Below are 26,602 nucleotides of genomic sequence, written 5' to 3'. Positions count from 1 at the left end.
TAAACTAACAGAGGGTATCTGATAGGACATTGAGATGACTTCTGAGACTTTGCAGTTTCTGCCTTTGTCTCTTGGAACGCTCAGCCTGGATGAAGCAAACTGCCATGTGAGTCTGACTGCCCTGGGATGACTATGATGTGAGATGTCCTACTAGCTACCTTGAGAAAGGGATGACCAACCAGGCTAGGCACTAGATAAATAAATAGAGAAGCCTCCAGTTGACTTCGATCTCAGCTGCCATTTGACTTCAACCATATTTGAGATTCCAAGCAATAACTGTCTAGCTAAGTCTGACAATCTCCAGAATCATGACAAATAGTATTAAATTGTTGTATTTTGACACACAGTTTGAGAATGGTTTCTACAACAGCAAGAGATAACTGGAATGACCCAAAACTTGATTGGGACTTAGGTTACATTGATAAAATTATATTCTTATTTATAACAAGTACAGCACAGGGGTAGAGATGGGGAGGGGTGGAAAGAGTTCCCCATTCTACTTATTTTAGGTCCTACAGCTCTTAGACTGAAGTATTTCATTTTGAAGGCTGTACTTTAAGTTCACTCACAATTGGACTTCACAAGAGAGGAGGAACAATAGGATGCTAAGAGGAATCATTTTCTGTAAGAAATGCCCAGAGCTAAAGGTAGTTTTGCTTGCAAAAATAATAAACACAAATAAGATAAAGCTATATCTCCTGGTTTACCTAGGACAGTTTTAATTTGTGCCTGTTGCCTCAATACCTCTCCTATTTAGCACTGAACCAATTCTTCACTACATTGAAATGAAGTGATAGACTAAAGTCAATTGCTTTTTTATATGCCAGGAGTGTACAATTAGAATGTGAAAGTTTAAAAAATAAATCATTTACCATACCACCCAATAAAATAAAATTCTTTGGTATAAATATATCAAAATATATACAGAGACCATATGTAAAGAACAATAAAAATCTGATGAAAGACATCAAAGATGATGTTAATAAATGGACATCATAAATTAAAAGGCTCAATATTGTTAAGATGTCAGTTCTTCACAACTTAATTTATATATTTAATGCAATCCTAATCAGAATCCCAGGAAGTTATTTTTTAGATGGTGCCAATCTGACTTTAAGTTTTACATGAGAAGACAAGTTACCGAGAATATCTTAAACAATAGTAAAGAAGAATCTGGAGGGCTCATACTACCAATTTTCCAGACTTATTATAAAGCTGCAGTAATCAACGCGGCAAGATATTGACAAAAGAATAGTCATAGATCAGAGTTAACAGAGTAGAGACCCAGAAACAGACAAACCACAAGTGTAGTCAAATGATCTTTGACAAAAGAGCTAAGGCAATTCAGTGGAAAAAGGATAGTTTTTTTCAGTGAATGATGCTAGAATAATTGGACATTCGTATGCATATTTTATGTATTAATACATAAATTCATAAATATATATCTTACTTTTTCTTTACAAAAATTAACTCAAAATGGATCATACACACCTATATGTGTAAAACCCCTAACTATTAGACCTTTTGAAGAAAGAATATAAGAAAAACTAAGTGAGGGGTGCCTGGGTGGCTCAGTCGGTGAAATGTCTGCCTTCAGCTCAGGTCATGATCCCAGGGTCCTGGAATCCAGCCCCGGGTCAGGCTCCCTGCTCAGCGGGGAGTTTGCTTCTCTCTCTGCCTCTCCCCCTGCTTGTGCTCTCTCTCTCACTGTCAAATAAATAAATAAAGTCTTAAAAAAAAAGAAAAACTAAATGAACTTGGATTTGGTGATGAACTTCTTTCCAGAAACATATAGCCACAGATTTATCATGAGAAAACATCAGACAAATTCCAGTTGAAATATATCCTACAAAATACCTGATCAGTACTCTACAAAACTGTCAAGGTCATCCAAAACAAGGAGAGTCTGAGAAAATGTAAAAGTCAAGAGAAGCTTAAAGAGACATGAAAGCTAAAAATTTTACAGCCATCTTGAATGGGATCCTGGAACAGAAAAAGGACACCAGAGAAAACCTGAGAAACTCTGAAAAAAAATACAGATTTTAGTTAATCATAATGTATGAACATTTATTTACTAATCCTAATAAACATACCATAGTGATGTAAGACATGATAGGGGAAACTAGATAAGGCATATATTGCACCTCTCTGCACTATCTTCACAATTATTCTTAATCTAAAACTGCCCTAAAAATACAGATAATTTTTTAAAACTGTAAAAATATAGAAGCTTTGTAAAATTTATAAATATTTCTATTTACATACATATTAATGACCTACAGCATTTATAACAAAACTGATGTGGAAAACACACAAAATAGCAGTTTGAGTGTTTTATTTTTGCTAGCTATCATTAATCAGATTTTTAAAAATTTAAAGCTTGAATAAACTACTTGCTAAATCAACCTAAGAATCCTACGTTGTGAGTTCTTGAAATTTTGCCTATGTATACTTTTTTTCTTTCTTAAAGTCTTTTAAAGTCACTAGTGAGAATTGCAATTGTTTCAAAAAATAAACCTTGAAATAAAAAAAAGACTATGAAATGTATTGCTACGAAATCAATATATGAACTATGTAAATTAAAGAATGAGAAAGAATGATTATACAAATCCAGAGATTTGTATAATTGCATTTGGAAGATACTTGTTTTGATAGGTTATATTTATTCTTTGTATCAGACTGAAATGAAATTGAGAAGATCTACAATTTTGCCCTACTTAAGTTTTGGGGAAATGTTCAAAAGAATCCTGAGTAGATATAATTTTTTTTTTTTTAAGATTTTATTTACTTACTTGACAGAGACACAGCAAGAGAAGGAACACAAGCAGGGGGAGTGACAGACAGAGGGAGAAGTAGGCTTCCCGCTGAGTGGGGAGCCCAATGCGAGGCTCGATCCCAGGACCCTGGGATCATGACCTGAGCTGAAGGCAGACGCTTAACGACTGAGCCACCCAGGCGCCCCAGATATAATGTTTTTGATGAGTTTTGTCTTAGAAAAATATTTGTTGAAATAATTATTTAAATAATTTAAAGTTATTTTAAATATTTTAAAGGCAAAATAATCTATCTGTGAAAAATAAACTATTACATATTTTAAATTACTTTTAGATCTTCAAATGAATGATAAATTATATGACTACCTTCCTCATGAGGGCCATAAGGCTTAACTTTAGATAAGTGAAGTGATGTGAAGTGTTTCAACTTTACTATATGTGACCAAAAGGTGGGGGAAAATGGTTAATGCTACTTTAAAATGGTAAATATGCATCAAGAAGAAACATTTCATTCAAGATATTTCATGGAAAGAATATTACAGTTACTATAGAATGACTAATGAATAAATGCCTTTAAGATCTTGAAATCTATGTGTAGCATCTATAAATTTTTGAAAACAATGATTCTAAATAGGCTGATGCATTGTAGTTCTAAATGCACGTTTGTATTGGGTGTGGGAAGTAGAGCTCATTAGACTTTCCTTATGAATAAGGTTTCGTTTTTATTGCCATCACTGAATGTTTAACAGTTGGAAGGATTTACGATGAGATCACTAAAATTCTCAACTCTAGTGGTGTTCACAGCAAGAGTGGGCCATGATTACAGCTACATATGTTTACAAAATACACAGCCCACATAAATCTCTGTAAGCAAGACTCTGTTATAAGTGGAGTGAGGGAATAACAATAATATGAACAATAGAGAAATTTTCTCTGTTACTGTCTATAAAGAGCTTCCAAAATTACGGTTGAATTAATTGAACTATTTAGGAAAAATTAACTGAAATATTTAGGTAAAATAGTAGCCTGACATGGCTTGTTTTAAAATGCTAAACGTTTCTGAATGGGTTAAATAACAATAAATTTATTTAGAATTAGTCAGACATGTTTTTGCACATTCCTAGCACTAGTTGAGCAATCTTGTGAATGCAGATTCTTTTCCTTTGAAAAGCAGCTGCAACTTTCTTGGTCACTAAGTGGACGGAATCTGGCGACACGAAGCATGAGTCTTATTGGAGTAGAAAAAAAGGGAAAGATTGATAGAAGATTTGTCTTTGGTTGCCATTAGTTTACTGCATCTCCACTTAAAGAAACAAAACTTAAAAGGAACAAATATAACAAACAGAAAGCAAAAAAGACAAAAATAGACTTAGAAATTTTAAAATAGAGTGCTATGTTAATGGAGAATATTATTAACAATATGTAAGCTAATTGAATATTGAAAATTGGGTTAGAATGATAATTAAATAGATCATTTTAAAAATAATTGAAGTGGTGAATGATAGAGGAAAAATAGGTTAGAAGAGAACATGTGAGAAAAAGAAGAAAAATGGAGGATTGATGCACACATAATGGTAAACATTCATTTAATATATAGAAACATCCTTGTAATCCCATATTAAGAAAGAACAAAACAAAAGGTTAGGTCAGTATTCTTTTAGGAGTAGGTCCTGGGGTAAGCATAGCAGAGAAAATAAAAGATCTGAACAATTCATAATTTTTGGCCAATGAGGATCACCCCTACCTAAGATAATAACAAAACATACATTTCTCTGGGAATTTTATAAAAAAAAATTTGAAGAATAAGGGCATCTCTTGTTAAAACTTGAATTATCTTTAATGCCGTAAAACCATTTGAGAATTTCATACACTAGCAGGATTTTTGAGTGTATGTTTCAAATTATGCTTTGAAAATTTTGCTTAAATAATTTTTTTTTTTTTTTAAAGACTCCATCCACTTATTTGAGAGAGAGAGCATGAGACAGAGAGAGCACATGAGAGGGGGGAGAGTCAGAGGGAGAAGCAGACTCCCCGCTGAGCAGGGAGCCCGATGCGGGACTCGATCCCGGGGCTCCAGGATCATGACCTGAGCCGAAGGCAGTCGCTCAACCAACTGAGCCACCCAGGCGCCCTTTGCTTAAATAATTTTATTTATTTAATATTTATAAATAAACAATTAGGTGTCCACTTTCTACCAGGAAAAGGTAATTGATCTATAAGTGATAATAACTAGAGATGTACAGGCCCACATTAAAAAAAGGATTATGTAAGTAAACCACGTAAGATGCTAAAGTTGTTCTTATACACATCTCTTTTCAATCCAAAAGATGTAAAAAAGAAAATAAAAGGATATAATTGTAATAAGACTTGCATATTTTTTTTACCTTTTTTCTTTCTTTTTGCTTTTTTTAAATTAAAAAATACACACAGTGGGTATGTTGTCATAATATAAGTGAAGAATAGATATTTCATTTAGCTGCCAATTAAAAATACAGTGAAATATCATTTTCAAATCTGCAAGTCTTTTGCACAGAATAAGAAGTCACCTGTGTACTTGGAAGCACTTCTGTTACCTGGTTTGTGACTTCCTGCTGTTTGGCCTCTGAATCCTCCTAATTACCCACTATTGGTCAGCCATGGAAATTAGAGTTGATATGATTGGCTCCTTTCCCAGGGCAGCTCCCTCTGCTGTCCTAAACATTTAGATTCCTCATATCTAATTTTCTCCTGGTATTCAAAGATTAATGCTGGCCTATTGGCTCAGTGTAGTTCTGTTGCTATTTTATGGAAGAAGTGGATGCATAAAAATAATATTGGAACATTATAAAGTGCTTTTCTGTTTGCAACTATTGAATAGTATTTTTAATTACAGAGTACAAATGTGAACTGCCATTTTTAAACTTTTTATGATTGGCAATATTCAAAATAAATAACATTGCTCATTTTCTCAAAGCAAGTAAATTCTATGATTATTAAAATTATTTTTTCTGGTATTAAAATTAGTGTTTTCTAATTAGTGTTTTCTCTAGTGTTAATATTTTCTCTAGATTGTTAAAATTATCTTTCTCTAGTTTCTGAAGTCATAGGATTCAGCCTGCCTTCCTTGTATCTTCGGAAAACAGATTTTTTTTTCCTTTTCTTTCCTTTTTTCTCTTGTTCACCCAAAGGCTTTGGTGATTGCCTCCAGTTCAATCCCAGGACACCACACTGCAGCTCTTTCAGAATGAGAATCTAATACTAATCTGTCTATACTGGCTGTTTTGAAAGCATATTGAAAATCAGGTCACCTATAATAGAATTGTACCACACATCTGTGGAAAAGAATACATAAGAGTGAAGGAAGGACCAGATGAACAAAGTAAAACAAACAAACAAACAAACAAAAACAGTAATGAAAGTGGGGGGCAGGAGGGAGTGGGGTTTAAGAACACAAAAGTGATCTTTTTGCCTTCAGAACTAGGATTTAATCATGTAAGAATTGGGAAAAAGTTAAACTAGCTGTCTTTAATTTCTTTTGTATAATTTTTTTTAAAATAACCTTTTCATTTAGAAAAGTTTAGATTTAGAGAATTATTGCAAAGATAGTACTGGGAGTCCTATATACAGCACACCCCATTTCCCTTATTAACAACTTACATTAATATGGTACACTTGTCACAATTCATGAATAGATATTGATGCATTTTAATTAATTAAAGTCCATATGTTCTGCAGATTTCCTCAGTTTTCCCCTATTGACCACTTTTTGTTCCCTGATCCAATCCAAAATATCACATTACATTTATTTGCCATGTGTCCTTAGGCTCTTCTTGGCTGTGACATTTTCTCAGACTTACTTATTTTTACTGACCTTGACAGTTTTGAAGATCACTGGTTAGGTACTTTGTAGAATGCCCCTCAATTGGGATTTGTCTGATGTTTTCCTCATAATTAAGTTGGAAGGACCACCACACAGGTAAAGTGCCATTCTTATCACATCGTGTCAATTATACCCTATATAAATATGATTTATCACTGTTGATGTTGATGTTAACCTTGATCACATAGCTTGACATAGTGTTTGTCAGGTTTCTCTAAAGTTGCTATTTTTAAATTTCCCCTTTCCATACGCTACTCTGGAAGAAAGTCACTACACGTAGCCTATACTTGAGGAGTGGGAATTTATACTCCATCATCTTAAGAAAGCAGTATCTATATAAATTATAATTCATATAAACATGAGATTTTTCTATTCTGCCCCACTGATTTCTTTATCCATTTATTCAAATTAGTATATCATTGTGGGTTTTATTTTGGGAGGAAGAACATTTTTTTTTAATTTTTGAAATTAGGCTTTGTTTTAGGCTTATGGTATATATTCCTGTGCCATTGCAAGGATCTGTCACTTCTCCAGGGAGTCCTGGTTTATTTTTTGTAGAATTGTATTAGAAACCAAGATTTGGGCACTGGGTTTGTTTGTTACTTCTGCAGTATGCTCTTTGCCCTAGCAAGGGGATATATGTATGTATAGTATATATACACATTTCTATAAATATCTCTACATGTTGCATCTGTTTTTGGTATTTATCCTGCTTGGTGCTCTCTGAGCTTCCTGGATCTGTGGTTTGGTGTCTGCCATTAATTTTTGTAAATCCTCTGCCATTATTTAAATATGTCTTCTGCTGTGTTCTCTTTTACTTCTTCTTGGATCTTGGATATTTTCTACTTGTTTCTACTTGTTTACTTTAAAAAAAAGTTTTTTGAAACAATATGAAGTTTCTATTGACATATCTTCAAGATCACTGACTCTTTCCTCAGCCATGTCCAATCTACTGGTGACATAATCAAAGTCATACTTCATTTCTGTTATAGAGTTTTTGATCTAGGATTTCCTTTTGATTGTTTCTTGGAGTTTTCATCTTTTTGCTCTTATTTCCCATCCTTTTTTGCATGTTGTCTACTTTTTCCATTAGAGTTCTTAATATATTATTCATAATTATTTTAAATTTCTGCTTGAGAATTCCAAATATAAGTCATATCTGAATTTGGTTCTGATGCTTGCTTTGATGCTCAGACTGTTTTATCTTGCCTTTTAGATATCCAGACATGTATTAGATAATTGGAACTGAGATAAACACACATTTAGTTGAGGATTTATATTAACATGGCTATGAGTTGGGCTTCATTTAATGTTTGCTGTAGATGTAGAAACAGGAAGTTTCAATTACCTGTACTGTCCTTGTTTTTTTCTCCCTTCTTCTCTACAGAAAAAGTTTTTTCTTTGCATCTCTTTCATCTATAATCCACTTTTATTATACTGAAGCCCTGTTGATACTGTGGTAAAATGTGGAGAGCAAGTTTTCTGTAATTTTCTAATTAAATCATAGACTTATAATGGTCCTGTGCTTATTGTCTGTTACTTTCACCAGTGTTTCTTCTTGTATAGCTTCCTTTCCCCTCTCCTTTTGATGGGATAGAAAGGTTAGAGGGGTCTGGCATGGGAGCACTGGGATGAATCAATGGTAAAGCCTTTTCCCCTAGAGAGAAGGCCTTTTTTTAATGGAGAAGGCTCTGGGTGCATTTCATAATACTCTTTGTTTGCTCCATCATGGATGCAAGGGACTCTTTCTTGTGTCTTTCCCATGAAAACCTAATGTGTTTCTTGGCATTACCATGAAAGTGTAGAGGCTCCTCCAAGACTGCAACCCTGAGTGTTTCCCACTTACATATTAGTCTCCATTTATTCTCTAGAAGTTTGTCTTAATTACAATTTAAATGTTCCTACTATGCTATGGCTTTAACAGCTTCTGCTCCAGATAAGATTTTTGGCTTTCTCAGTTTACCTATCTCACCATATCTCAGGGTGGCAGTTTGCCCCCACAAAACCATTTTTCTGATATATCCAAGAAAAATGGTTTTTGTTTTTTGTTTTTTTCCATGTCAATAATAACAAGAGTGAAAACTTCTAACCTCTTTACATGTTGGAGGTAAACCTGGAAATTCAATTAAAAAATTATTGGCCACATGGAATTTATTCCTGTGATGCAAGCGTGGTTCAATATTTGCAAATCAATCAACTGATACATCACATCAATAAGAAAGAGGATTAAAACCATATGGTCATTTGAAAGATCATAACTTTTGCTATTGCAGATGACATGAATGTCTACATAGAAAACCCTAAAGATTCCACACACACACAAAAAATGCTAGAACTGATAAATGAATTCAGTAAGGTCACAGGATACAAAATCAATGTACGGAAATCTGTTGCATTTCTATGCACTAATAATGAAACAACAGAAAGAAAGGTTAAGGAAGCAATCCCATTTACAATTGTACCAAAATAATAAAATATCCAGAAATAAACTTAACCAAGGAGGTAAAAGACCTGTACTCTGTAAACTATAAAACATTGATGAAAGAAATTGAAGACCATACAAACAAATGGAAAGATATTCCATGCTCATGGATTGGAAGAAAAAATATTGTTAAAATGTCCATACTACCCAAAGCAATCTACAGATTTAATGCAATTCCTTTCAAAATACCATCAACATTTTTCACAGAACTAGAACAAGTAAAATATGTATGGAACCACAGAAGACTTTGAATAGCCAACACAGCTTAAAAACAAAACTGGATTTGTTCCAGATTTCAAGTTATACTACAAAGCTTTAGCAATCAAAACAGTATGGTACTAGCACAAAAATAGACACATAGATCAATAGAACAAGATAGAAAGCCCAGAAATAAATGCACAATTGTAGGGTCTTTTAATCTTTAACAAAAGAGGCAAGAATATGCAATGGGAAAAAGATAGCCTCTTCAACAAATGGTGTTGGGAAAACTGCACAGCAATACATGAAAAAATGAAACTGGACCATTTTCTTTTAGCATGCACAAAAATAAACTCAAAATGGATTAAAGATCTAAATGAAAGACCTAAAACCATAAAAATCCTTGAAGAGAGCACAGGCAGTAATCTCTCTCACATAGGCTATGGCAACATTTTTATATATATCTCTCCTGAGGCAAGGGAGACAAAAGCAAAAATAAACAATTGGGACTACATCAAAATAAACAGCTTCTGCACAGTGAAGGAAACAATAAATAAAACTAAAAGGCAGCCTACTGAATGGGAGAAGATATTTGCAAATGACATATCCAATAAAGGGTTAGTATCCAAGATATATAAAGAACTTATACAATTCAACACCAAAAATCCCCCCAAATAATCCAATTGAAAAATGGACAGAAGACAAGAACAGACATTTCTCCAAAGAAGACATCCAGATGGCCAACAGACACATGAAAAGATGCTCAACATCACTCATCATCAGGGAAATGCAAACAAAACTGCAATAAGATATCATCTCACACCTGTTAGAATGGCTAAAATCAAAAACACAAGAAGCAAGTGTTGGCTAGGATGTGGAGAAAAAGGAACACTCATGCACTGTTGGTGGGAGTGCAAACTGGTACAATCACTGCGTTCCCACCAACAGTGCATGAGTGTTCCTTTTTCTCTAAACAGTATGGAAGATCCTCAAAAAGTGAAAAATAGAACTGCCCTATGGTTCAGTAATTCCACTACTGGGTATTTACCCAAATCATATGAAAACACTAATTAAAAAGGACATATGTACCCCTATGTTTATTAGCAGCATTATTTACAATAGCCAAATTATGGAAGCAGCCCAAGTGTCCATTGATAGACGAATGGATAAAGAAGATGTGGGGTGTCTGTATGAATATTATTCAGCCATAAAAAAAAGAGTGAAACCTTGCCACTTGCACCAACATGGATGAAGCTAAGGAGTTTAATGCTAAATGAAATAAGTCAGAGAAAGACTAATACCATAAGACCTCACTCATACGTGGAATTTAAGAAACAAAACAGAGGAAAAAAAAGAGACAAACCAAAAAACAGATACTTAACTATAGAGAACAAATTGATGGTTATGAGAGGGGAGGTGGGTGGAGGGATGGGTGAAATAGGTGATGGGAAGTACACTTATGATGAGCACTGAGTAATGTATAGAATTGTTGGATCACATATTGTACACCTGAAACTAATATAACACTATATGTTAACTATACAGGAATTAAAAATGAAAACAGTAAAATAAAAAAATAAAAATAGCCTTTAGTATTTGAGACTGGAAAGTCAAAAAAACCTGGAATTTCAAATTACCTTTAAAAACATGTTTTATTTTCTGGTTTCTCTGATTGCTTAGTTGAGAATTACCTCTAATGGAAATTAGCATCTCCCCTTCCCTCCACTTTTGCTTTATTTTAATATTTCTTCTCAAAGTTCTTACATAGTTTCTTGATTTTTTTCTGAAAACTACTTTCATATCATTTTAAGTTTTGTTACTTCTACTTCCTTCTCTCTGATTCAGGCGTCCTTTTTTGCAGTTTTAAATCTCAGAATTGTTTTGTGACAATTTTCCAATTCCCCTTCTTTTAGCCTTTGATTCCTAGGCACTGGTATAAAGTAGGGAATATTGACTCTAGGCTTTGAGAAAAAATTGATTTTGTCAATTGTTTCTAGGCTCTCTTGAGCTGAACTTCCTAACAAATGTTAATTCTGGGTTTTATGTGTATTTGCTTATTTAATGCTTATTTCTTTTCATTCTTAATCACTATATTGCCATGTGTATAAATCACAAAATTAGAAAAATCACTAGCACAAATCTTTTCTTGAAATCCTCTGTAATACTTTAGCTTAACATTTTCAAAATTATGCTTATATAAAAAAAGATTTTTAAAAGGCATCAGGATTCAATCTTTGGTTTCTCTGGGGTCATACTAATGTACTTAGTTAGATTCTACTCCATCAGTAAAAAAGGAGACAGATTACTAGAAAACCCAGGAGCTCTCAGAAGATTTATAAATATTAAATTATTAAATATTAAATTATTGACAGGGATCATGGATCTAAAGGTGCATTATTGTGTAACTTTAAATAAGAGTTATATTTGATGGAACCGAAATCTTTAAATACTGAAAGGAGACAAGGTTCCAGGCTTGGCATTTCATGTTTCATATTTTGTTTGTTGCCTGCAGTATACTCTATTAATAAGCTTGTAATGCATGTGTCCCTTTAGTCCTCTGAGTAGCACCTGTAAACAATTGTAGTAATGACTAATTAACTATGGAGGACTGACAGGGGCAACACATAGCCTATACTGTTTCTGAAAGTGTCGTATAGGTACCATATGAGTTAGTCTCATTTAGTTTGGTGGGGCCCTGGGTAAATATCAAATATGAATTAGCACAGCATCATTGTACAGTTTAATTCAGGTTTTTATTTTTATTTTTATTTTTTTTAAAGATTTTATTTATTTATTTGAGAGAGAGAGAATGAGAGAGAGCACAAGAGGGGGGAGGATCAGAGGGAGAAGCAGACTCCCTGCTGAGCAGGGAGCCTGATACGGGACTCGATCCCGGGACTCCAGGATCATGACCTGAGCCGAAGGCAGTCGCTTAACCAACTGAGCCACCCAGGCGCCCTAATTCAGGTTTTTAAAGGAGTTAAAAACATACAAGTACAGGCCTAACATTTGAGGCTACTAGTAGCTTAGAACTAAATAAAAATGTTAACGTATGGCAATATCTTGATAAGAAAGCAATCATTTGCAAATGAAAACAGCAGAAAATATACTGTGGACATCCCTGTTCTATTATATATACTACCTGTAAGAAGATTAGTCACAAAGTACAGGGAATTAATCACAGACAAACCACCTGATACAGTGTTCTAGGTAATTACTCTTATAATCTACAAAAAAGCCCTCAAAATCCAAAGAGTTTATATTCAGCTGTGGTTGTGGAAAATGGAAATGCTTATAAAGAAGTGTATTTTAAGATCTGATGTATTTATATTCTGGTAATTGACACATAATTATCTCAGTTGGTAGATTTTACTAACTGGTAGATATATAAATTTGGACCAAAACATAAAGTCCTTGAAAATTTTGCCTAGATAATAAGTAAGGTAGAGAACATATTTTCTAAGTCTTTATGTTTTAAATATATTGTCTCATATAGAAAAATAATGTTAGTGTTTAAAACCTGAGATGAGATTTTCTTAAAGATGTGATAATACTTTTATAACATCCATATATAAACATTTAAAAGGCTACATTGTTCTAAAGAAAAAATTAAAAGTTCAGAAATATTAGGAAATATAATGGGTTCTGGGTAAGTTTAATATAATTTTCAGTGAAATGCATCAATTCTAGTATAAAAGCAATCATTTTCAGCTACATCGGTAAAACAAACTCTTTTGTGAAAGGAGTGGAAGCATAACCATTTCATTTTTTAAAAATTCTAATTTATTTTTATTGAAATATAATTGACATAAAGCATAACTTCTTGAAAAAACTCGGATGATCGATAAACTAGGTTTAAGGTCTTAGTGCTAGGGCTAATACATTAAATGCTTATGAGAAGTATTATTTTCAATGGAAAATTTTCATTTAATTATTTTTCATATGTGTTTATTGAATTATAAAGGAAATCAAGTTATCTATTCAAAATAAACTGGCCTAAATCAATCATAACTGTAGGGGAGAAAATGACAATAAACAGAAATTAACTCACACTAAGAATTAATTGAGCTGACTTCAGGGGTTAGATAAACATCTCTACAGGAAGCACATGAATATTAGATTGTGATACCGTTGGCAGGGATAAAAGTCTTGGACCTGACGTTGACTTTTGAAAGCAAAACGTTTTGTTACGTAAATTATAGAAATAATTAGTAACAAAATCTTTTGAGCCAATTCAGGAAAATTTACAGTAATAAAATAAAAGTTTTCTGGTGCTCTTAAAATTTTCCCCCTTAGGAATTCCAGATTAAGTTTGGCTGCTTTTAATGGATTTTCTAAGACTTAGAAACAGAAAACATAAAGGTACTTTTACAAAGAGTAAGTAGGTTAGTTAATCTTGTAAATATTTTCTAGAGTAACTTGTGCATATATCAGTAATCAAGAATATGATTATGTGTGTGTGTCTGTATGTGTGTGTGGGTGAGATAGAGAGGTATCACTCCAGCCTTGCAAAAAGTAAAATGATGAATTTAAAATTCTAAATGTTACTCCATTTTCCTTGATTGTATTTCCATTTAATTACCCAATTAAGAAAAATTGAGAAACTGAGTAATGTGTAGAATTTTAAATTCATCCTCTTGCTTTTGACATGGCCAGAATAATACTACATTTTCAGTTATTAATCCTGTAACTACTATTTATTTTAAAATTTGTCTAAAATAGGGAAGTATGTATATACATTTCATGGCAAAGACTTTTCTTCCATTTCATCTACTTTACATCCATATCTTTTCTGATAGGTAATGCATGATGACTTTATATTATTTTAGCATCTTTCTGATTTTTGTTTTGTTTTGTTTCTTCTATCACTTCCCTCAGGTCTAAAAATCAAAGGATGTAGTGGAGTTACAATCCCACCTTATTTGATGCAAGGATTTGGTGGAGTAACTAAACTCATGGGAAAATTAGTTGAAGAGACGGCCACTAATACTTTGAACCCAATGCTAACTCTTCTCATTAGAAACTAGTTATGCAAAATTTTGAACTAACTTACTGAATTGAACTTTACACCTGAGGAAACATAAGTTTGGTTGGGAAAAAAAGTTATCCCTGAACAAAGAATGTGTTTCTGGTTTTAATTTCTAGAAGACTGAGTCAACCATAAGGTCCACTGTAAATAATATAAAGATATTTTGGGACAATTCTTTGAGATGATTGTCTCTCCTAAATTAAATGTCTAAGAGGTGTAATATCATCACTTAATTTTCCACGGACAGTTTTGACCAGTGTATGATAATTTGCAGGAAGTCAATTTGATATGGATATAGATCTCAAGAAAAGGTAAATAAATGGTTTGTCTATGAGTGATGCATTTACAGAATCATGTCACATTTCTAAGAGACTCTATCATATTTATGATTTGAAATGGAAATTAAAAATTATGTAGTATAGCTTTCTACTCAATGTGAAATCCCCACATTAATGCTATACATTATAGTTTCCATTGTTTATGTTTAATTTTAACATGACAAATAATTACAAGTAGGAGATTCAAGACTGTATGAATAAAAATAAAATTTTATCATTAATCAATTGCATCAGTTTTTGAAATGTTAGCACATTACAATATTTACCATGTATATGACCCACCTCCTTATAGCATAAATTCTTCCTGGATTGCAAATGTTATTCATGCCCTGTTTACACTAAGAGGCCTTTTCAAACATGATTCATACTGTCTCTTGTATCTCTCTAAATTCTGACTTATTTTCCTTCATTTCCAAATATGCATGGTCCAACTGTCTCTAAACAATGCCTTTCTGATTTAAATGTCATTTTCTTTCTCTGTAAACTCCTCAGATAATATCATCCTTGCTTCCACAATTTTGTTCAGCAGGATTTTTTTCAGAGGCAGAAATCAGATCATAAAATTTACAATATTGGACTTAATGCTAAAAACAAAAATAACAGTGATAGACTTTAAGCAGAGGGGTAACACAGTACCCCTTGTGCTTTTCAAATAAGTCAGTGTAAAGTAAGTCTGAAGGCACATAGGAGGATTACTATATATCCAAGAAATAGTTGTGATTTGTATTAGAACAGCAGTTACAAAGATGGAGACAGGTGAACAAACCTGAAAAGGATTCAGTGCTTGGCAATCAATCAACCTGTACCCAGGTAGGGTGTGAAAATGAATGCTACTCTTTGTATAAAGTCTATATTTCTGGTGTGAACATTTCCTGGTATGTTACTGCCTAATAGTAAGATAGGGAAATTTTGAATGGGCATGAGCACAAGTCCATTTCTGAATGTTGTTCCTAGTTTTAGTAAGAATGTTTGTGCTTTTTTCTTGGGTTAATATCACTGCTTTGTGCAGGAAATTAGCTCCTCAGAATACATCAGGATTGAGACTTTAATATATTATCTTTGGCCACTTTCAGAAGGGACTAGAGTCCTATCCCTGACTTGCAGCAGCCTGAGAATTGGGTCCTTGACATCCACCAACCAGGAGTTCAATAATTAAATAGGAAGTATGAAATCAGAATAAGTGATTCAGTACAAATCACATTTCCTACTTATTGCAGATCTGAGTTAAGTTACTTTTTCTGGCCCCCAGCTTGGAACATCAGATTATTACATGTTCATAAGCTTTCTCAAATTGAGACATTCCATAGCCCCTGGCTTACTCCTCCCACATATAGATGATTTGGGACTTCTGGCTCAGTATCAGACTCTCCAAGACTACTCCTGTATTAATTTTTGAAAATTTTGACACTCACTTGCCCTTTTAAAACCTGGTTTCTTAAACTGATCTTCTTTGGTGATTGGTGATCTTGTCCCCAGTCCCAGCTTGACCACTACCTACCATCATACTCTAAAGTTATCAGCAATAACTGTGACCCTGGCATGGTTCCAAGTTCATGCATGTGATAGTTTTATGTATCAGTTTGGCTAGGCTATAGAATTCTCTTATTCCAAACACTAATCTAGGTATGAAACATCTGGTTAATATCCACCATCAGTTGACTTTAAGTAATAGATAACTTTGCTAATGTAGGTAGATTTCATTTAATCAGTTGAAAAGTCTTAAAGGAAAAATTGTGGTTTTTCTAAAGAAGAATTTCTGCTTCAAGGCTTCAGTATCAGCTCTTGCCCAAGAAAGTTTTCATTCTGCCAGCCCTGCCCTATGAATTTCAGATTTGTCAGCCTCAGGAATTCATAATATAATTCAATTCTTTGAAATAAACCTCTCTCTCTTTGTCTCATCTATCAAGTGTGTATTTATTTATCTGTAACATATCTAAATGTATAGATAGATATAGATAAATCAGTCAATCTATAGATATTCATAGACATGTATGTATATAGATCTAGCTGGATCTAGATACACCGTTGACCTTTGAACAAGGCAGAGGTTAGGGACAGTGACTCTCCCTCACAATCAAAAAGAAGAACATTTGACTCCCCCCCCCCAAACTAATAGCTCACAGTTGACTAGGAAGCTTACCAGTAATATAAACAGTCAATTCCCACATATTTTGTGTATGTATTATATACTGTTTTCTTACAATGAAGTAAGCTACGAAAAAGAAAATGTTTTTAAGAAAGTCATAAGGAAGAGAAAATGCATTTACAGTACTGTACTGTATTTATCTTTAAAAAGCCACATAGAAGTACACCTGTGTAGTTCAAACCCATGTTGTTCAAAGGTCAACTGTTTATAGATTTAGATATATATAAACACACACATGCACACACACACCCCTGATTGGTTCTGCTTCTGCTTTTCTAAAGAACCCTGACTGGTACAGCACATCTCTCTCTCTGAGCTCTACCTAACATTAATTTAACTCCAGTGAGATCTCTAATGTATTGATCATCTCTTCTTTGACTTATTTCTATGCTTTTGATGTTCTCTATTCCCCTCTTATCCAGTTTAAGTTTCATATTAAATCAATATAATCACGCCCTTGAATATATATTCTCAATTTACTTGTGCTCTGTTTTCTTATTCATATTTAACTCAGAAAATTCACAACCTTGGTTAAACCTAACTCAACACAAAGTCTGCACACACAGCTGCAGCCACTCAAGTGAAGCTAGCTGGAGAAAAGCACCATAAAGACAGACTAAAAAGCTCATGTGGACTCTCAGTGTATCTTGTCCAATCACATTCCCAATGTCCTAGGTGACTAGTTTATATCTTATCTCTTCTCAAATATCTACCACCTCCTTTTATATTTTATTTAACAACTTTGCCTTCTACTTCAGAGAAAACTGAAATAATCAGAAGGTTATTCCCATGGTGTAATACTCAAACCTCCCCTTACTTGAGCTGATGCATCCAATCCTAAGCTTCTGTGAACATTGCTGCTAATTATTCATTACTGTGTAGTTTCCCAAAGACTTGCCCTTGGCCACAGGTGTTATCTTTGCTAGAAGTGCTTGGGAGGTTACACCAGCCCCCTGACCTCACAGGCAAATGGCCCTCAGCCATGACTCACCAATACCACGGCATGAACCTCAGTTGCCTTTCTTCCTCATAGGTTTTCCTCCCAAGAATATTTGCTGGATAAATCCCTTGTACAAAAATTGTCATCTTAGTCTCTGCTTCTGGGGAACTTAAACCAGGACACATAGATTACCACGCTCATGTACCAGCATGTATACTCATATACTCTGGATTTATCTTGTCACTACAGAATAACTAGCCATATTCTTTTTTTTTTTTTTTTAAAGATTTTATTTATTTATTTGACAGAGAGAGACACAGCAAGAGAGGGAACACAAACAGGGGGAGTGGGAGAGGGAGAAGCAGGTTCCCGCGGAGCAGGGAGCCCGATGCGGGGCTCGATCCCAGGACCCTGGGATCATGACCTGAGCGGAAGGCAGACGCTTAATGACTTAGCCACCCAGGCGCCCCGACTAGCCATATTCTTACCTGAAGATATTCCCAACATATTTGTAGTGGATTCCATCCTCAGGGCATATTTCCTACGATGCTCTCCTGTTTTTCCTTACATTGTTAATGTTTACTCCTGTACTTGACCACTTCCGTTAACACCCATACATTCTGTGGTTTCTTTTGTCTTAGAAATTATTTTTTCTTATCCCATTTCTTTTACCTCTTTATTTGATTCTCTTTGCAGTACCTCTCAAAACTGTTGAGTGTATCTGATGTTTCTAACTTTTGTTTTTCCACTTTTCTCTTAAACATCCAAAATAAAACTTAAGAATATAGGATTAAGCCCTATGGATATCAATGAGTTTATGAACAATATAGCTATGAGTTATGGACAATACAAGACACTTCCGTGGTCTGAACCATAGAAGTCAATGTTCCAGATTCTTCTTTATTCTCATCTTGCTCTTTTCATCAACTTCAATAATTTAAAACCCATGGTAATACATAAAAACAAATGTGAATGTCTCCCAAATCCATATTTTAGCCCACTACATTTTTTACCTATCAAGTTCTAGAGATAAATGATTGAACCCAGAAATAATGTTAATAACATCTGTGTCAATTGAGAACGTGTTTAGCTATAAACAACAGAAAATCCCTTCATATAACAATTCTCCCTCTAGATACTGCTTCCATAATCTAGACAGGAGGAAGAGGGGAAGGGCAAAAGACTGCAGAGGCATGCCAAATAAATTTACCTACTTTTAAATGACTTTTTCCAGAAGTCCCCAACATTATCTTTCATATATATGTTATGATTCAAGTTGAGTTATATAGCCACTTCCGGCTGCAAGGAAATCCAGGACATTGGTTATTTTTAACATCACTGCAAAGAACAAACTCAAGTTTTTTGATGACAGTGATTGTTGTTGTTGCTTTTGTAAAGAAAAGGGAGAATAAATGTTAGATGGCAATGAGCAGGTTCAGTGTGATTACTTCCAAGATTTTTATGAAACAGTTTTGTAATACCATATAAACCGTAATTATTACAGTGTAAATCACAATAATGAGATTATTATTTTGCTGAAAATGAAAGCATATAAAAATCAACATTTCATTATAATTATTTAAAATATTTTAAAGTGGTAAGATAGGTACTAATAATTTGAACACCGATAAACATTTTTATGTATTAGTAACATCCTTGTAGGCATCTGAAAGATAATAAAAATTTCATTCTCTGTAATAAAAATAGAATAATGATAAAAGTGTAACATAGAAAAATGAACATTCTTCCTGGAGATTTCTAAAATAAACTTGAATCAATTTAGAATCTATTAACTTCTAGTTAAATACAAACGAGATAAAAATCCCAATATCATCTTGTTCTGGAGGAAGGGAGAAGAAAAATTTAAAAACAAAATCATTCTAAAATAATCTGGAGTAAAAAACATAAAACAATAGAAAATAAAATGCCAAAATATGTTAGTAATACTAAGCAGCTACACCACCAGATCTTATAATGCATTATAAAATACGGGGCGCATGGGTGGCTCAGTCGGTTAAGTGTCTGACTCTTGATTTCGGCTCAGGGTCATGAGGATGAGCCCCACATGGGGTTCCGTCTGTGCTTAGTAGGGAGTCTGTTTGAGATTCTCTCTCTCTCTCTCCCTCTCCCTCTGCCTTTTCCCTGACTGGTGCACACACGCTCACTCTCTCTGTTGAATAAATAAATCTCTCTTTTTAAAAAAGTTTTATTTATTTATTTTAGAGAGGGAGGGGGAGCAGAGGGAGGAGGAGAGAGAAACTCAAGGAGACTCCATGCTGACAGCAGAGCCCGACAGGGGGCCCCATCTCACTACCCATGAGATCATGACCTATGCAGAAACCTGGAGTCAAGCACTTAATTGTGCCATCCAGGCGCTCCAATAAATAAATAAATCTTAAAAATAAAATAAAATAAAATATGAGTAGGCAAGGAGATAGGTCAATGTAACATGATGGGAGGAAATGGAAGGAAGAAATTATTAATATTTATTAAGTAGATATTGTTTGATAAATGCTTGATGTTAATTGAAATACATATTTTAACTTTACTGTGTCCTTTTCCCAAAAGTGAAGACATTTTAAATGTAGCTATGGCCCTCCAATTAATAGAAATGCATTTGTAGATTATTTATGTAGAGTTGGTTCTAGTCTTTTCTGGTCTTTGAGTTAATTTTTTGCTTGTCTGCTGTTCCCTTGGCACCTATAAAATAATATGTGGCAATTCCTAAAATGAGCAATAGTCATGGCAGCTTTAGAATTACTATAGAGGAAAAGTAACCTTGTTGTAAGAGGTAATCCAGAGAACTGTTTGCATAGAACTTTATATAAAGTTAATTTTAATAAAATCAATTGCCCATATCCAAAATTGGGGATAGGACAATAAAGATTAAGGTAGAAGGAAGGCTAAAGTCTTTCCTTCCCAAGCTATCTCTAGACACGATCACTGCTGATTCAAATTCTCATTTACGTCACATGGCAGTACCTGGACTTCTGAATTCCAGATTCTTAAATTAGGATTATTGACAACCCAACATGGCCTTTCTTTTACCTATATTATGTCCCTCTGCTGCCCTCATCTGGTAAACAGCAAATCTTCCTCTATATTGATGAGACTTATTTGGGGGGTATGGGAGGGAAACTGATACTCTGCATTTGGAGCAGTTTTGTAACTTGTAACATTTTAATCAGCAGATGTTGAGTCTTTAGAAGTGATTTAAAAGGGTAGATTTTTTTTCAACAGTCCTTGAAAGAAAAATATTTGCAGGAAATGAACATAGAAATTGACAAAACATTTCTGTTCTTGTCCAGTAACATAGAACCTATGACCCCCGTTATACTGGCAAAAATCAACTTCAGCCCAACAGCACATTCTCTTGTGACGTGAAAAAAAGGAGATATTTCAGATATATCAGTATCCATAGTATATTCTTATTTTCAAATTAAGTCTATACAGACATAAATGTCATAAGTCTTGTGATTCTACTCATCCGCCTGGGCTGTAGTTTGATAAGTTGAACAAATTTTTATTTATTATGTGTCTGCTAACTTTTTTGACAAGAAATTCCATTTTGAATAAGATGGGTATCAATTAAATTTCATTACAGAAACAAAATATCCTCACTTGCCATGTTTTTCTTTACTTATGAATTTATTAATATTGAATATATTACATCAAAAATATAATCATGGAAGGTTTTAGTTCAGTCTATATCTTTGCAATAGTTGGAATGAGAAACTCAGGTTTCTTTGTGAAATTTGGTGGTTCAGTATTTAGTATCAGATATTTAGCAATATATCTATAAAACCACTTATTGCTTTTGAGAAAATAAAATATCAGAAATTAAAATGTAGGAATATTTATATCCAATATCTGATAGACATTACTATTCTAGACTTTGTTGAAATAAAGTTTGGGAGATTCTACATTATGCTGTGTTTGGATTGTTATGGGATCTGCATTATGTTTGGGATTCTGTGCAGCTCATGCTTCAAAAAATATACATATTTTTTGGTTTATAATCCTAAGAAACAGCAGACTGTCATCAAGTTCTTCATTATCCCCATTTAAATACTTTTCTAAGAGCTGCAAAAGATTCAGCCTCACTCGACTTTAATGGGTTACTGCCGTAGTCCTTGAGAATGGATTTGTTTTTCTAGCTTTAGTTTTAACATAATTACATTGTTTGCACTAATAGGATAAAAAAAAATCTTTGAGCTTCTAAAAAGCAATGAAATACAGTATATTTTTCATAATTTATCCAGATTTTCTTGTAGTGCCCACTACAGATACTCAGAAACAGTAGGGAAAATAACCAAGTCATAGTGCCGTAGTGAGGGATCTAAAGTTCTAATGGAGGAGAAACTGGTTAACACCAGCAGCTCACTGAGAGAGAAGCACAGCACATGTGCCCAGGTATGTACATGATGGGGATGGGAGTCCAGGATATGCAAATAGTGAAAATACCTAATGAAAAGGGGAGCAGAAGAAGAAGCTAATCGTGTGACAAAGTCTCTGATCCTGGAGACTTGATGAAAAAGCTGTAGTGTTCAGTAAAGTAAGCTAGTGTACTAAGAGCTGGGACTGAGGGGGGCCTGGGTGGCTCAGTCGGTTAAACCTCTGAATCTTGATTTTGGCCCAGGTCATGATCTCAGGGTTATGCAAGCCCCACGTCTGGCTCTGCATTGAGTGTAGAGCCTGCTGAAGATTCTCTCTCTCCCTCTACCTCTCCCACCTCCCCCCTACCCCCACCGCTCCTGCTCTCTCTGGATCTCAAATAAATAAATCTTTAAAACACACAAACGAAAAGAGCTGGGACTGAAAGGGAGAGGCCATATCTACAATGGACAAGGAAGTCAAGCAGGTTAAAGCAGGCTAATGGCAAATGCAGAAGCTAATGAACTGGAGGGGAATTCCAGGAGACCCTAGTAACTCAGCATAAACCTTTTCATGCATATTTCTCAGATGCTGCAAACTAAAAGGCAAAGTGAAGATGCAGTTTGGATTTTTTAACTCTATTAGTTTCAGTCCTAATCTCTTTGCTTTGAAAATAGCCTTGTCACAGCTGCCCAAGGAAAAATATATGTTCTAATAACTTTTGAAAGCATAGCGTGCCAATAAATAAATAATTTGTATTTTGTTTTGGTCACTCCTCTTTTCTCACCTCTCCTATTATCTCTTGACCTCTCTTCTCTCCTTCCTTCTCCTCCCATTCCCTTCTTTTGCCTTCTTTTTCTTTTACTTCCTTCCACCTCTCCTTCCTTTCTTCTTTCAGCTAATAGATGCACATCTAACAGCTTTTTATTACCTGTTGAAAATATTTCTAATTTTTGGACTTGCAAGTGCCTCAGTAATTTACCCTCAATTTGTTTTTCAGATTATTATTCCTTCTCTCTTGCATTTACTATATTTTAATGAAGCAAATATTTTATTATTCTCAAACCTTGCCATATATCAGTGCTTCTAGAACTTTTCTTCAATGTCCCACAAGTGGCAGAATTAATAAAGGTACATATTCTTATTTTCCTGAAGATTGAGGACTTTTAGAAGACTTGTGTTGTTTACATTATGGCTATATATATATATATATATATATATATATATATATATATATATATCCATTTTTAAAATAAGAAATTGTATTTTTTGGTATTAGGAAGAAGGCACAAAAAACATTTCTCCTTGGTTAATGTGGGAGATGTTTTTCTAAATCTATCAACTTTTGAAAATAAAACTATTAAAAAGTTGACTATGATTGGTACAACATGCTACTTATTTACATTCTTTGTGTTGTTACAATACTTTGAGAACCAATAATTCATTTAAATCTTTGATTATTTGTTTTTATGTTATTTTTCACTGTTTAACAAGTTGATACACATTATCACAGGTACACAAAGTTCAGTAGTCTGTCAAAGATATGGTATCTTGAAAATTAATCAAGCTACCAAAAGTAGGAATCTCAAAAAGTGAAACTTTCTGATGGAAGGCCCAAACACTTTTTATATGGCAGAATGATGGAATCTCTGACCATTAGTCTCCCTGACTCCTTTAGGGAAATATTTGTCAAGTAATATTTAATTGCAAAAAAATGACTGGTGATGGTTTCTATTTAACCACCAATGCTGTAACTTTCATCACATGTAATTAAACTGTCTCAAATGACCACTAGTATCTATGATCTATTTTTTTCTGCCAACTCATAATCTTCATTTTAATGACTTTGATGATGACCTATATAGTAAAGGCATTAAGAATGTTGAGCCAAGGGTTTTATACTGAAAATAACTTCTAGTTGCATTTTTGAGCTATATAATAATAGGCAGTCTATGAATTAATTAATCTTATGTTCTGATTATCAATTTCAGCATAACAAACCAGCCCAACATTTGATGACTTTAAATAAATAAAAACTTAACTATTGTCTCTCATGGTTCTATAGATTGACTAGGCTCAGCTAAACAGTTCTTATTTAAGATTTTCATAAAATTGCCATCATATAGTGGCTTTAGACATTTAGACTTTCCATTGACTTGAAATGCCCAAGATAGCAAGCTTGCATGGCTGGAAGTTGATGCTGACTGTTGACTCAGACCTAAGTTAGATTTGCAAATGTGGTGCCTACTACTGATATTTGCATTTGCCTTGAGTTTCTCAACATATGGTGTCTAAGTTGTGAAAGAGCATCCCCAAATCAATATTCCAATAGGCCCAGGTAGAAGCACAGCCTTGAAAGTAAGAAAACATAATTTCTGCTGCATTCTTTTTTTTTTTTTTTAAAGATTTTATTTATTTATTTGAGACAGAGAGAATGAGAGACAGAGAGCATGAGAGGGAGGAGGATCAGAGGGAGAAGCAGACTCCCTGCCGAGCAGGGAGCCTGATACGGGACTCGATCCCGGGACTCCAGGATCATGACCTGAGCCGAAGGCAGTCGCTTAACCAACTGAGCCACCCAGGCGCCCATTTCTGCTGCATTCTATTGCTCATAGTTTCAGGGCCTACTCAGATTCAATGGTATGGAGGGTTAGACTCTTCTTCTTTAGAGAATCGCAGGATCATTTTGCAGAAGAATATGTATAATAAGATATCTTGTTAAAATTCTCTTTGCAAAATGCAACCTGAAGTAGTCTTCCCTTTGATAGTAATAACTCACATCTTTTCTTTCTTTCTTTCTTTCTTTTTTTTTTTTTTACCAAGAAACAGACTCTTTTTTTTTTAAATTATGTTCAGTTAGCCACTGTATAGTACATGATTAGTCCTTGATGCAGTGTTCAACGATTCATCAGTTAAGTATAACACCCAGTGCTCATCACAGCACATGCCCTCCCTCCTCGGTACCCATTGCTCTGTTACCTCCTCCTCCCCACCCTCCTCCCCTCTGAAACCCCCAGTTTGTTTCTTGGGGTCCATAGTCTCTCATGGTTCATCTCCCTCTCTGTTTTCTCCCCCTTTGGATTTCCCTGCCTTCCCCTATGGTCCTCCATGCTATTGCTTATGTTCCACATATGAGTGAAACCATATGATAATTGTCTTTCTCTGTTTGACTTACTTCACTTAATATAATCCCCTCCAGTTCTATCCATGTCGATGCAAATGGTGGGTAGTCATCATTTCTGATGGCTGAATAATATTCCATTGTGTATATGTACCATCTTCTTTAACCATTCATCTGTTGAAGGGCATCTCAACTCCTTCCCCAGTTTGACTATTGTGGACATTGCTGCTATGAACATTGAGGTGCACATGCATCTTCTTTTCACTACATCTGTATCTTTCTACATGTAAAATACATTCAGTCTATCCTCCAAAAGATTATACTCTTACATCATCAGTTTAAGTTCAGACATCAGCTAACAGTCTAGGATCTCATGATCTCAGTCTTGTCGAGGTGCAGATGAAGCTCCTTGAGATCAAATTTGCAAGTATACGGTTCCTTTTATCTGAAATCTTTGAGCTAAAGAGACAAATAACCATCCCTCCTACATTCAACATGTGATGATGAGGCAGGCATATATTTGGGTATTCCCACTAGGAAACGGGAAGAATGGGATGTACAGCAGAAGTCACTGGTTCATAACAGTTCTGACATTCAGCCTGTTTTATGTACCAGTCCCTTTAGTAGGTCCCAGTCCTTCCCCCTGGGGGTGGTTTTCTGTGGTTTTGGTTTTACCTTCTGACACTTGGTTCTGATTCTGCGTCATTTTTCCTTTTACATTACAAATAACCTCTGTTTGTTGCTGAGTTTTTGCAGCCTGCGTCCTAAGCACAGAAGGTTGAAGAAGAGGCAACTCTTTTCATTTTGAGCTACCTTTGTCACGTTTATCACAACATAAAGGTGCTTCTCCCAGTACAGTTCTCTTTAAAACAATGTGGTTTTTGTGTGTCTGAATAATGTTGGGACTTGGACAAGAGGAACATCCTCACAATTCCATGAGACAGGCCACTCTCTGACGTGGAGTGAGTGTCAGGGTGATACAGGGCAACTTTAGGATTCTTAAAGGACTTTTGGTTTATCAGAGAAGGTCTAGAAGGCATTCCTTTATGAAATTTAGATACCTTTTTGTCTAGCTCAGGGTTAGCAAACTGTGGTCCATGGACAAATTTGACCTACCACCTGTTTTTTGTATTTAGTTTTATTGGAGCATAGCCACACCCATTCATTCATGTATTGTGTATGGCTGCTTTCTCTTGACAATGACAACTGAGTGTTGCTGCAGAAATGATATGGCCAACAGTCTAAAATATTTTACCATCTGGTGTTTGCAAAAAAAAAAAAAAAAAAAGTTTGCTGACTCCTGGCCTAGATGATATGGTCTCCAACGCACTGCCTTAAATC

This window comes from Leptonychotes weddellii, chromosome 7, assembly GCF_054177405.1.
Source record: "Leptonychotes weddellii isolate Sample4059 chromosome 7, ASM5417740v2, whole genome shotgun sequence".
NCBI lineage: Eukaryota > Metazoa > Chordata > Mammalia > Carnivora > Phocidae > Leptonychotes > Leptonychotes weddellii.
The sequence above is the reverse complement of the archived record's forward strand: the minus strand, read 5'-3'. Positions refer to the sequence as shown.